Source organism: Poecilia formosa, unplaced genomic scaffold (assembly GCF_000485575.1).
Source record: "Poecilia formosa unplaced genomic scaffold, Poecilia_formosa-5.1.2 Scaffold164, whole genome shotgun sequence".
Taxonomy (NCBI): Eukaryota; Metazoa; Chordata; class Actinopteri; order Cyprinodontiformes; family Poeciliidae; genus Poecilia; species Poecilia formosa.
In genome coordinates this window covers 814,997-826,375 of record NW_006800103.1, presented here as the reverse complement: position 1 = coordinate 826,375, position 11,379 = coordinate 814,997, and positions in this window count along the sequence as shown.

The following is an 11,379-nucleotide window of genomic DNA, read 5'->3' as shown; positions in this document are numbered from 1 at the left end:
TTTTAGGCTTTTTTCATATAAAATATGGGTGATTGAAACAGACTTATGATGTTTTTTTATTTCAACCAGGGTAAACAAATGTCTAAGCAAAGGATTAGATTTACCAGATAGATTGGAATATTTTCTTCATATTGCATTTATAAAATTAGGACAAATTATTTAGTTTTATTCAATTAATAAAACTTTTTATTGTTGCCATAACAAATGTGGCAACATTTTTCATAAGATTGGCAAATTTGATATTTAGCTGAGGACTTGCTTAGGTTTAAGCAAAAAATAAAAAATGTAATTTAAGCTGGTGTGTGTTAGGATAGCTGGTCAGTCATAAATTACTGACCATGGTTCCCTTAAAACCAGCTAGTTCAGTCACCGCTGCTCATAGAACATGAGCCAAAAATAATTAACTAGAACTCAAAGAGCAAGGTGTTAAAATGACTGAACCAAACATTTATGTAACAGCAGTGGATCTGTATGCCTTTTATATTCTGTTTCAAAACTGAGGCAGAAAAAAAAACTGCTAAATGAAAAGCTTTAATTGGGACAGACTGAAAATATATTTACACCATTTTAAGTTCTGAAGATGATCATTAACCTCCTTGCTTTATCTTTGATTTTCAGTCATATTGTGGTTAAAGCTTATTGCTGGAACTCTACTGCCTGGGTTATAAATCCTCAGAGGAAACATCAGTGGATGACGACGCCTTAGGATCCATGTTGGATTTTGTTAAAAGTTGTTCATTTACAGATCAATTTAAAACTTACTACTTTTTGTCAGTACTTTTCATTTAAAGTTATTTCCACCGTTTACTGCCTTCAGCATTTTGTTTGGTAATCGTAATATCGCTAAAATGAAAATGCGCCTCTGGACCTTTTCAGTGGGGAAATAACAGTTTAAGGCTCCCTAAAGGAAAACTATCCATATTTAGGAAAACAAAGCAAAACCTCAACTGGAGTTAATGAATAAATGACAGAAGAGAAAGACTGTTAATCCAGGAAACACTCAGCATCTAATGCTGATTAAATGAAGAGTTTAGATTTATGTTAAGCTTTTTCTTTCTGTGATGTCTTGATAAAGAAACTGAAACACAAACACATCAGTTTACAGCAGCCGATTATGAGAACAAATTCAACTTTGCCCAACTCTCTTTGTATAGACATGTATTTAGTGAGTCTAGAGTATTATACCTAACAGTTCATCAAATAAGGCAAGTAAAGAATCAAAATACATTAAGTGTAAATCACTGCATTGGAGAAAATATTACTTTGTGATATACTTTATCTTAAAATAAGATCATGGAATTTAGATGACTCAACAATAAACGACCAGTGGGGAGGGCGTGGTACCACTGTACTGCTTTCTGCACTGGGTGTGTGTGTGTGTGTGTGTATGCCAGTCACCCTAGGGTGAGGGGATTAAGTGTGAGCCAATGCAGTAAAGGTTAGCGCTTGGTCTCTTACGGAGGCCTCTATCGCACACAAATCTCTGAAAAGGGGAGGAGAGTGAGATGACATTATCATGGGCCCAGAGCCACTCAAAGAGGAATGAGTTTTCTCAAAGCTCATAAAGTTGCCGAGGAAAACTGATCAAATCTCTGCACAAATCCTCGAGACAGAAAGCTGCAAAACTGAACTCCATATAAAATTACAAGAGGAAACATTGCTAAACTAAAACCATGCGGTGGAATTAAACACCTTCCCCCCACTCCTTTTCTCAGAAATGGAGTACGATTGAAGTTTTCTTTTACCGAGTTCATTTCGGATGGTGGACATTTTGGGATTTTTTTTTCTTCTCTGCTGAGAAGTCACAAAATGGCGGCCTGGAGGACTGAAAAAAGTGGAAACAGAGGGATGAGCGCATAAGTAAGACCAAAGGTGTGTGTGTGCGTGTGTGTGTGTGTGTGTACACGTCATGCATGCAGTCTGATTCTGCACAGCTTTTCCTCTGAAACTGATACGAAAGAGATTCCCTCTCTCTCTTTTTCTCTCCCTCTTTCTCTGAAATCTGCCTACGCGCACACTCAGAACGTGTTTTACATCGTGGCATTCTTGCTGTGTTGAAAATGTCTTAATATTTTGCAGTTAACTTTTTTTAAAATCACGTGCCTTGTACTTGATACTGATTTTGTCAATTTGTTTCCTTTTTGAGCATTTTGCTTTGAGCTGAAGACATCCTACATGCTTTTCAACTCAAATAATTTCATTTGTTAAAATATTTTTTAAATTATCTAAATATGAAAATAATGTCATGTGTCAACATGTTGGCTATAACAGTTAGCCAGTCTGTATCTTTTTAACTGAATAACCTTGAGTCCAGTATGAGTGTTAAGTGTAAACTTTATGCTTTCAGTGTTTCAGTGTACACTGTTTTAATGATACAATGCTTCAACATGTCAGGACTGTGGCTTTGGATTTATTACATATTGTTTGTGGTACATTTTATGTAGCGCAAAGGGACTTTTTTTCATACCATAGTTCTGTAATTTAATGAGGTTTTTCATAAACTAGTTAAATTCTGGTTCTCCTGTATCACCTAAACATTTCTAAACTTTGTGTTATCTCCAGTGAGTGACAGGATGATCATCAAGTCTTCTGTATCTTTTGCCAGATTGCCTGACAAAAGCCAGGAATGGTTAATATAGAACTGAACCTTTGTGAATTTGTTTAGGCACTGCTATATTACTATATACATGTGGGGTATTCATAACGTGAGTATTTGTTGGGAAAAAGGTGAAATGAAAAGTATAGATGCAACTGATAAAAGATTTGTGAAAAACTATTCATAAATTATATTTTCAACCAAAAGAATAATTTTGCTCCAAAAAACCTGAGATGTATTTGTGAAAAAGTTGCCCTGCAGGTGTGTGGACCAAAACAAGGAAATGGTGCAAATCTGTGAGGTCGACTTCTAACATTTGTATTGTCACGCGACATCTTTTGCAAGACTAGTGGGATCCAGTGCCAGGGTCTGCAGCTGCTTGAGTGCTGGTATCCTGCTACTTTTGGATGCATCCCTGCTCTGACCAGGGGGTGGACTGGCATACAGGACTACCGGAGATTTCCCTAGTGGGCCGATGGGTTAGTGGGCCGGTGGTTAAACCCGTGGAGAAGCTGCCCCACAGTCACACAGCACGTTCTTGTTTTGCAGGGCCACAAATGCACCAGACTGCGCCATATCAAATGCCTTCTCTGCCTCTCCTGATCTCCAGTCAGGCAGACCTCAGCATGCGCCTGCAGAGTGGACCTTTAAACACTTGAACGAGCGCTACAGGGCCAGCCAGCTGACAACGAAGAGCGGAGATCAGAAATACTCGTTCAGTAAAGGCCGCCTTATAAAAACAAATAACCTCTGTGGCCCGTTTTAAATTTTTTAAAAAGATTTTTAGCCTCTAGTGGCCATTATTGAACAGTAATTAGACAGGAAATAAGGAAGTGAGATAAAGGGCCGGGAATCAAACCCACGACATTTGAGTTGAGGACTATAGTCTCTGTTGACGGTGTGCACACTTTATCAATTGAACCACTCAGCCCCCCCTGTGATGCTTATTAAAAACTTACCAGTCACAAAACAGGATGAGCCTTCTCCTTTCTAGTGCAACATAATTAAATCTCCCCGTTTGTCTCACACATCAGCAGAGAGATGCGCAGTGCAGTGGCTGTAGCTCGTCATGCAGGGCCGGCCCAAGGTGAAATGAGGCCCCAATCATTTTCCCCTCTTCCTGTTTAGACCGTTACCGCCACTAAATGCATTTTAATACAGATTTGGCAGGTTGATTTGGCTGAGATTAAAAACAATCACTAATAATTGGTAAATTTTTGCTGAGGTGATTTGTAAACAAACCGAGCACAAGCTCAAAGATTAAACTCATAACACCAGATTCTGACTGTGGTAACACAACAATGAAACTGTGAACATTATCCTTTTTAAATATTGATTTTTACAGCTGAAAAGCTGAAGGTGTGCCAATCTGTTAGGAGCCACTTTATCTTCTCTTACTCCAACCCACCTGAATCAAATGAATGGATAATTACTAGATCTTTTCAAAACTTGCTGACATGCCTGGGAGGAAAATCAGCCTTTTGATTCAAGTGTGTTTGAGCAGAAGTGCATCCAAAAGTTTCAGGACAGCTGCCCTGAAGGACTTGAGTTGCAGACCGCTGATCTAGATGACCTAACAATAGAATAACATCTAATACATTTGTTGGCCTAGAAACATGAATGGGAACACATTCAGTGAAGCATGAACTGTTTCTGTTCTCGTTAGCACTAATGCACCTACATTTTGAAGTAAGTGTGTGTGAGATGGGCTCTACTTAGGAAGAGAGGAAAGCAGAGCATTTACAAGTCAGTTCTACAGTTTATAAAAGCATGCATTAAAGAATCTGTGTTGCACAGAGAGAGATGTGTTGAACTCTAACAATGATTTTTCAGGTGATTAAATGCATTTTCGTAAGTTAACAATGTAAGGCATAAAATTTAAATGAAGTTAAATACACACGTCAGATTTTTATTTAGATCCTAAGGGCTTATTGCCACTTTTATTGAGCAATATTTCTTCTGAAATGGGAAAAGGTCTAAATTGCCTTATTTTAATGGGCATATTTATATGTAATATATATATAGAGGTTATTTATTATATGCACTCACTCGCTACAATTAATAAAAAGGAGAGTTTGAACAGCATGTCTGATCTGAGTCAGACAGCATGTCTGACTTTTAATAAAAACGTTGTCCAAACTCTCAGAATTTTCTCGATCAAAAAATTCAGATCGGATCAGACATTCAGATTCTTCAGGTTACTGATGATGTGCAGTGCACATCGCCCAACATCTCTGACCATCTCTGACGTTTTGGTGTCAGATTCATCCATATTCAGTAACAACATGCTCACGCAGTTACCAGAACCTGCTACATATGTATGTATGCAGTTTTTGCATCAAGTACACTTGTACCCACCGTCACCATTTGAGAAATCATCATTGGGTAAATAAAATCTGAATGTTTCAGCTTTCGTCTGCAATTGACTTTCAGGAAAACTCGTAATTGTAGGATTTGTTTGTTGCCTTATTTAGTCTGGTTCACTGTGGTAATGCTCCGTTTCTGGTGATTTATAATTTAAAGTTGGTGTTAACTGTAAGCAACTTAAAAAGTTTAAACTGTGTTCTGTCCATTGGAGCTTTGAACCTTAATATAGACATTTTATTTTGTTCCTTTTCAAAGCATTTTCACATATTTTACAGATTGTTAGTCATATAAAGAGCAGCTTAGTATGTGAAGACATGAAAGTGAGTCAACCACTCTATAAGACAGCTAAAATCAGAAATCTCTTCAACTCCAACCAGCTTTTGATTAAAAATACCCCTTCAAAGCTCGAACTGAACTAAATATCATGATGTGAACTGCCACTATAAACTACTTCAGTATCAGTTCAAAGACATTCTGCAGGCTGAGAAAGACCCACATTTCAATGTTTTCAGTCAATTTTTTATTTTAGAAATTGTCAGGAACAAAGCTTTGCATGATTTTTGTCTGTTTTTGTCCTCACCATTTTAGTCGAGGTTGTTTTTGTCAAGTTTAAATGTAAATCAGTCCCTTAGAGATTAGTAAAATCAGACAATGTGGACATACTTTTTTCATGTTAACAGATAAATGCATGCCTTTTGAAGGAAATGAGTTTCAGCTGACTTTAGCCAAACTTTGCGGTGTGAGATTTTACCCGGCTGTGTTAATTAACACCCAGCCACTGTCTGGTTGTGTGACTGAAGACAGTTCACATTTATTTTCCACCTTTCTTCCTTCTGGTGTTGCTGCTACTTACCAAATATAGCTCGTGTGTGTGTGCATGTGCCCAGCTGTATCCTTGACCATTTTGTAAGTAAGCCAGCATGGGAGCAACTCAAAACCAAAAGGCCATTTTACTCCAAACATTCAATTCTCTCTTCATTAGCAGTCACATTACTTTAGATTAGCAGAAAGTGGACATTTACAGGCGACACTGACGCCATAATTAAAATTAATTTAAAAATAAGACACAAAGAGAAGTAATTACTCCAAGTGTTAAAGGTTTTCTCCCTGGTAACTTCTCTTATCGTTTTATTGCTCCATTTTTTCAGAGCAAAATAAAAATGCAAAAGAGAGAGTGGACTTAGCAGCAAGAGGAATTAAGAGCTAGCAGTGACTCATTAATGACTTCACCTGATTATTAGGAATGGGAAGTTGCCCCGTAAAGGTTGAGTAGTTTACAATGAAATCTTTTAATTAGACTGGATTTGGTCTGATTGAAATGAAATATAAATAGCTTCTTAAACAGCTTATCACAACCTCTGTAATTTTCTAAGCTCTGTTCTTGAAAGTTTTTTTTTGTGCCCAAACAAGGAGGCAAACATTTCTTTAAAAAACAAATTCTAAAAAAAGGAAAAATGATCAGATTATGTGCTCTTGTTAGGCCATAATTCAAATATTCACACATTTCAGGGGGCTGCATGCTGATAACTGCCTTAGTGCCGTATGGAAAAACACAACAGAAAAAAATGAAGCACCGAATAGACACTGAAACGAGAGTCTACTTTTTTTTAGGTACTGAATGGCAAGACGGTTAATAATACATTACTTACCAGAGAGAAAAACACAGGGAGGTCAGAGGTTATGGCTTATTTCAAGACAGTTGCTTTGGTGTGTCTTTTATAACCTGAGGCCATTTGGCAGCATTCAGAGTCCAGGACAAAGCCTGGACCAAAAAAAAGTATTGGGTCAAAATTTCCACAGGAAATGATGGTGCTGAATTTTTGAGTCCATGTTATATGAAAACAACATTTATGATACCTCTGCTCAAAAAGAACAATTGGTAAAACACTAATGGGTCCCGATCAGAAGTTTCTAGCTATACTAACCAAAGCTGTGTGCTGACTTAATCACTCCTCCTTTGGTTTTAAAAATTACGTAAATATTGTTTTTATTTTTTTTTTAACTGAAGACAGTTATGGCATAACTACATATTGATTTGTTCTATCTACCTACTCAACTCTTGAATTGGTTTATAGTCATCTAGTGACTTTGCATTGCAGAGTTGTTCTTATCTTATTTGATATAATTTGAACTAATGGGAGCAGGTAGGCATTAAATAACAGGGGCCTCAAGATGGAACCATGGGGTACCCCAAATGGGATTTCTGTCAACTTGGATGAAAGGTTATCTATTGACACAAAGAACTCGCTGTCATTTTAGTAAGACTCAAATCAGTCAAGTCCTGTTCCAAAAAGTCTGACCCAGTTCTTCAGTTGATTCAACCATCCAACTTTGTTGACCTTTTGTACCCTGATCTACATTGTCAAATGCTAGACTGAAGTCTAATAATACTAGCACTGTGGTTCTTCTGTAGTCTCTATTTATGTGGATGTTATTAACCATTTCGACAGTCTCAGTTCTGTGGTGAGAACAAAAACTGGACTGAAAGACATCAAAGTAGTTGGCCATTTTTAAGAAGATATTTAACTGTTTAAACAACATTTTCAACAAACTTACTGATGAATGGAAGATTGGAGACTGGTCTGCAATTTTCAGTAGAAGCTTGTCCTACTTGTTCTTTTTCAGCTGTTTGATAAATGTTGTCTTCAACAGCAGTTTTATAAACAGCAGTGCTATAAGCATTTTCTGCAAGACTGCCACACTAATTTTGGGCCTGAACATAACTCAGTGGACAGAGGTCGTGGCTCCAATTAACATTATGTATAGGGAAAGATTCACGCTGGACCTCAAGTTGCTTGGGTTTTGTTCATCTTCACTCATCCTCCAGAAATTGGGACCTTGATTCCCTAATGAAATGTAAAAAAAATACTTCAATCTGAAAAGAGGATTTTAGACCACTGAGCATCAGTTCAATACTTTTTCCTCCTCAGCCAGGTAAGAGGATTTTGACCATGCCTGTGGCTCAGGATTGGTTTGACACAACTTGACAACTGCAGCCTGTGTCCTGGGTATGTCTGTGTGTGTTGGCTCTTAAAACTCTGACTCCAGCTGTAGTCCACACCTTGTGAATCTTGTGGAAACAAAAAAAACCTCCTAATCTTCTGAAGGATGCTGTTATCCCTGTTGCTTTCTGCACCTTTTTGTGTCACATGTCTGCTCAACTTTCATGGATCAGCTTGGATACAGCACTCTGAACAGCCAGCTCCGTTAGGAACAATCTGTTTTGGTTCAGCCTCCTTGTGCAACATGTCAATATTCAGTCAGCTTCCCATGGTTTTGTTGGACATAACATAACATTTCAGTATTATTACCAGTTTATAAGTTTCACATTTTCAAATAAATGAGTAAATTTATTTGACTTGTTGAGAGTGTAGGTATTTAAATACTAATACCAGTGGTGTGTGTTCATAACCGTTTTGGGGCAACGCTGACTTCAGTGCTGATATTGCACCATTCTTTTTAACACTCAGTAATCTATGAATTTGCTTTGCACACACTGCAGGTTTCAGCATTTTGGCAAAATATTCTGATAAAAATCTGTTTAGTGCCGAAGCTTTTTAAGACAAGCCACTTAACTCTGACTTTGTGCTACATTTCATCGCTCTCCCTCTTCTCCTTCAAACTGCTCCCCTCTGTGAGGTGTTACAAGCTGGAGCAGTGCTACTATATCACTATCTGTAGTGTTTAAAGTGTGTGTGCGCGCATAGACAAGACTCAGGCAAGCCCTCTTATCCAAATCCATTCCTCACTCCACAATATCTACAAAAACACTCACATGCACGCACAAAAAAACACCTCTACAGACTGCATAGCCTGTTTGGTATAGATAAGCAGGTGAGTTTTGTACTGAGTCAAGTAAACCTACAACCATGAAGAGGGTAAAAGAGAGAGATTGATATTTACATTTATATTTACCCAGTGAGAAGAAAGAAAGGGATGAGTGAGGAAGAAAGGGGCATAGAAAAGAGAAAAAGATGTTTACGATATTATCTCTAAGAGAATATTTACTTCTCAGTGGGAAATAGTTGCCTGCTGCCTCTCCTAAGTGGGGCAGGACATACACAAAAACCACAAGCTTTCTGCCAGAAGCCTTTTATGTTTGCATAGAGTTAACTTTAAGAAGGCCTGGCACCTTTTTTAAATATTCAAACTAATTTGACCATGGTGGAATTAAATCTGTGTTAGTGACACATTATTTGTTCATCAGTAAGTCATTATCAAAGACAAACATGATGGCTGTGCTAATGAAAAAAAAAAACAGTGATTGTTGGGAGGGTGATCTTAAGTTGGGATGTTTCACAGTGAAAGAGAGAACTACCAGGACCATGACAGAGTCAAAGAAGTTAACCCTGATAAGTATGAGTAAAGTGTGCCTAATCACAACCAGCAGCACAAACCACCAAAGGATCTAATTTCTCTGCAGACAAACTCAAACCAAATCAAATGCATCTTAAAGTGATGCTTGTTGATGGTGTTGTGCGCCATTGTGGAAATGTCTGTTCATTGCAGCAGGAATGTATTTTAATTTGAGGGTTCTGTGAGCATGTAACACTTTAAGGCTTTTCCTGAAACTGTAAGTTTCCATAAAACAGAATTCATATTCTATAAGGGCAAATGAAGTTTGATCATTTCTGTTATAGTTTGGTCACAGTTGTGGCAGCTGCGCCTCTATTAGACTGTCCCAGGGCAGCTGTGGCTACTATCCAGTAGCTTTCCACCATCAGCGAGTTAATGTGTGGGTGAATGGGTGAGTGCTGAAAGTAGTGTGAAGCACTTTGGGGTCCTTTGCACTTGATGAAATGCTGTATGAGTAGAAATACATAAAAGATATTTGACCAAACCTCAACCTGCCCACCATAGTTGGAAAACAGCCAAACTGTAGCAATTATTTTGTAATTTACGAAGAAAAGCATAGCACTGAGCAACAAACCACTCAGTCAAGTAAAAAAAGGAGATCCTAAATGTAATTTAGGATCTGTGTTCTTTGCTCAAAACAGAACCAGATGTTCATCATAGTTTTAACAGTCCAAGTGAAGCACATCCATGGGTCGTTTATTTCATTATCCCTCTAACCTTCTCCATAGTCTTTCTTTAACTTCGTCTATTAGTCATCAACGCTTTATTCTGTTGCTACCATATATCAGTTCTTTTTTTTTTCTCAGTTTCAGCACTTGCCTGTCTCTAAATTCTTTTAATTTGTGTCCTTCCAACCCTCTCATCCGTCTCTGTCCACCACTCTGTACTCCCCGTCTTGCAGTAAAAATTGGCTACTGGTCTGTCATGGCTGAATGACGGATTAGAGGACTAAGGTGGCTGTTCGTCATTTCAGCATTCCATATATTTAGTCAATTCAGCAGCACCCTATTATGCTTAGTATCCCTTTTTACAGCATCATCTTTATTTTTCTGATCTATGATTGTATGTTGCTCTTGCTTTTTGCATTATCTGTTGCATCCTATATTGGGTTTGCTCTCATTCCCATAATCTTCTAATGAAACTCATTAAATGCAGACAATTAAACCTTAAACCATACAAACTAATGTAAAACCCAGCATTTTTCTGAACACCTTAAATAGCAATGAATGAGGTGTGCATCCACCAAACAACATAAAGCACAACTTTATGGCAGCAATGTTTGAACAAATTTGAACCCAAAACACACAGGAATGTCTGTGTCAAACTAAACTTCACAATACGTAAATAATGGAAGAATGGAAATATTTTGTAATATTTTGTATATTTTGTATTTTGTATAAAACGTAAAATAAAGATTAGATTTATTTATTTTTTTAATCCTGTGGAACTGGTGTGTTTTCCGATGCCGGTCTGCACTTCTTAAAACCTTGAGCATGACAAGAAAAGATGATGAACAAGATGAAATAAAACATACTTTGGCTAAATTCTTTTATTTTACCCCTCTTTTCTTTTTAAAAACAAAACAGGCTTTTATTCCATTACCTCAAACAAGTGTTTTTTGAAAAGCACGCACATAAGTATATATTTAAAATTTGTATTTTAACAACCAAAGCTGGAGTTCAAGTATTTGTTCTGGTTTACATACCAGCAGGTTTTTCTTTGATTCTTTGTAAAACATTGATAGTTAATGTGAGAAGCCTAAAGCCATTGGCAGATATGCGGATGTAATGATGAAAATCATTGCTACATTGATTCATTATTTCTGCTTTTCATTTAAAAGTAGTAGCAACTAGGATAAAGTACCGTATTTTCCGCACTATATGGCGCACCGGATTATAAGGCGCACCTTCAATGAATGGCCTATTTTAAAACTTTATTCATATATAAGGCGCATCGCATTATAAGGCGCATAGAATAGACGCTACAGTTAGGGTTGCCACCCGTCCCATATTGAACCTTTACGGGACGCGATTTGTTCTGTAATCTACAAAAGTGGTCCC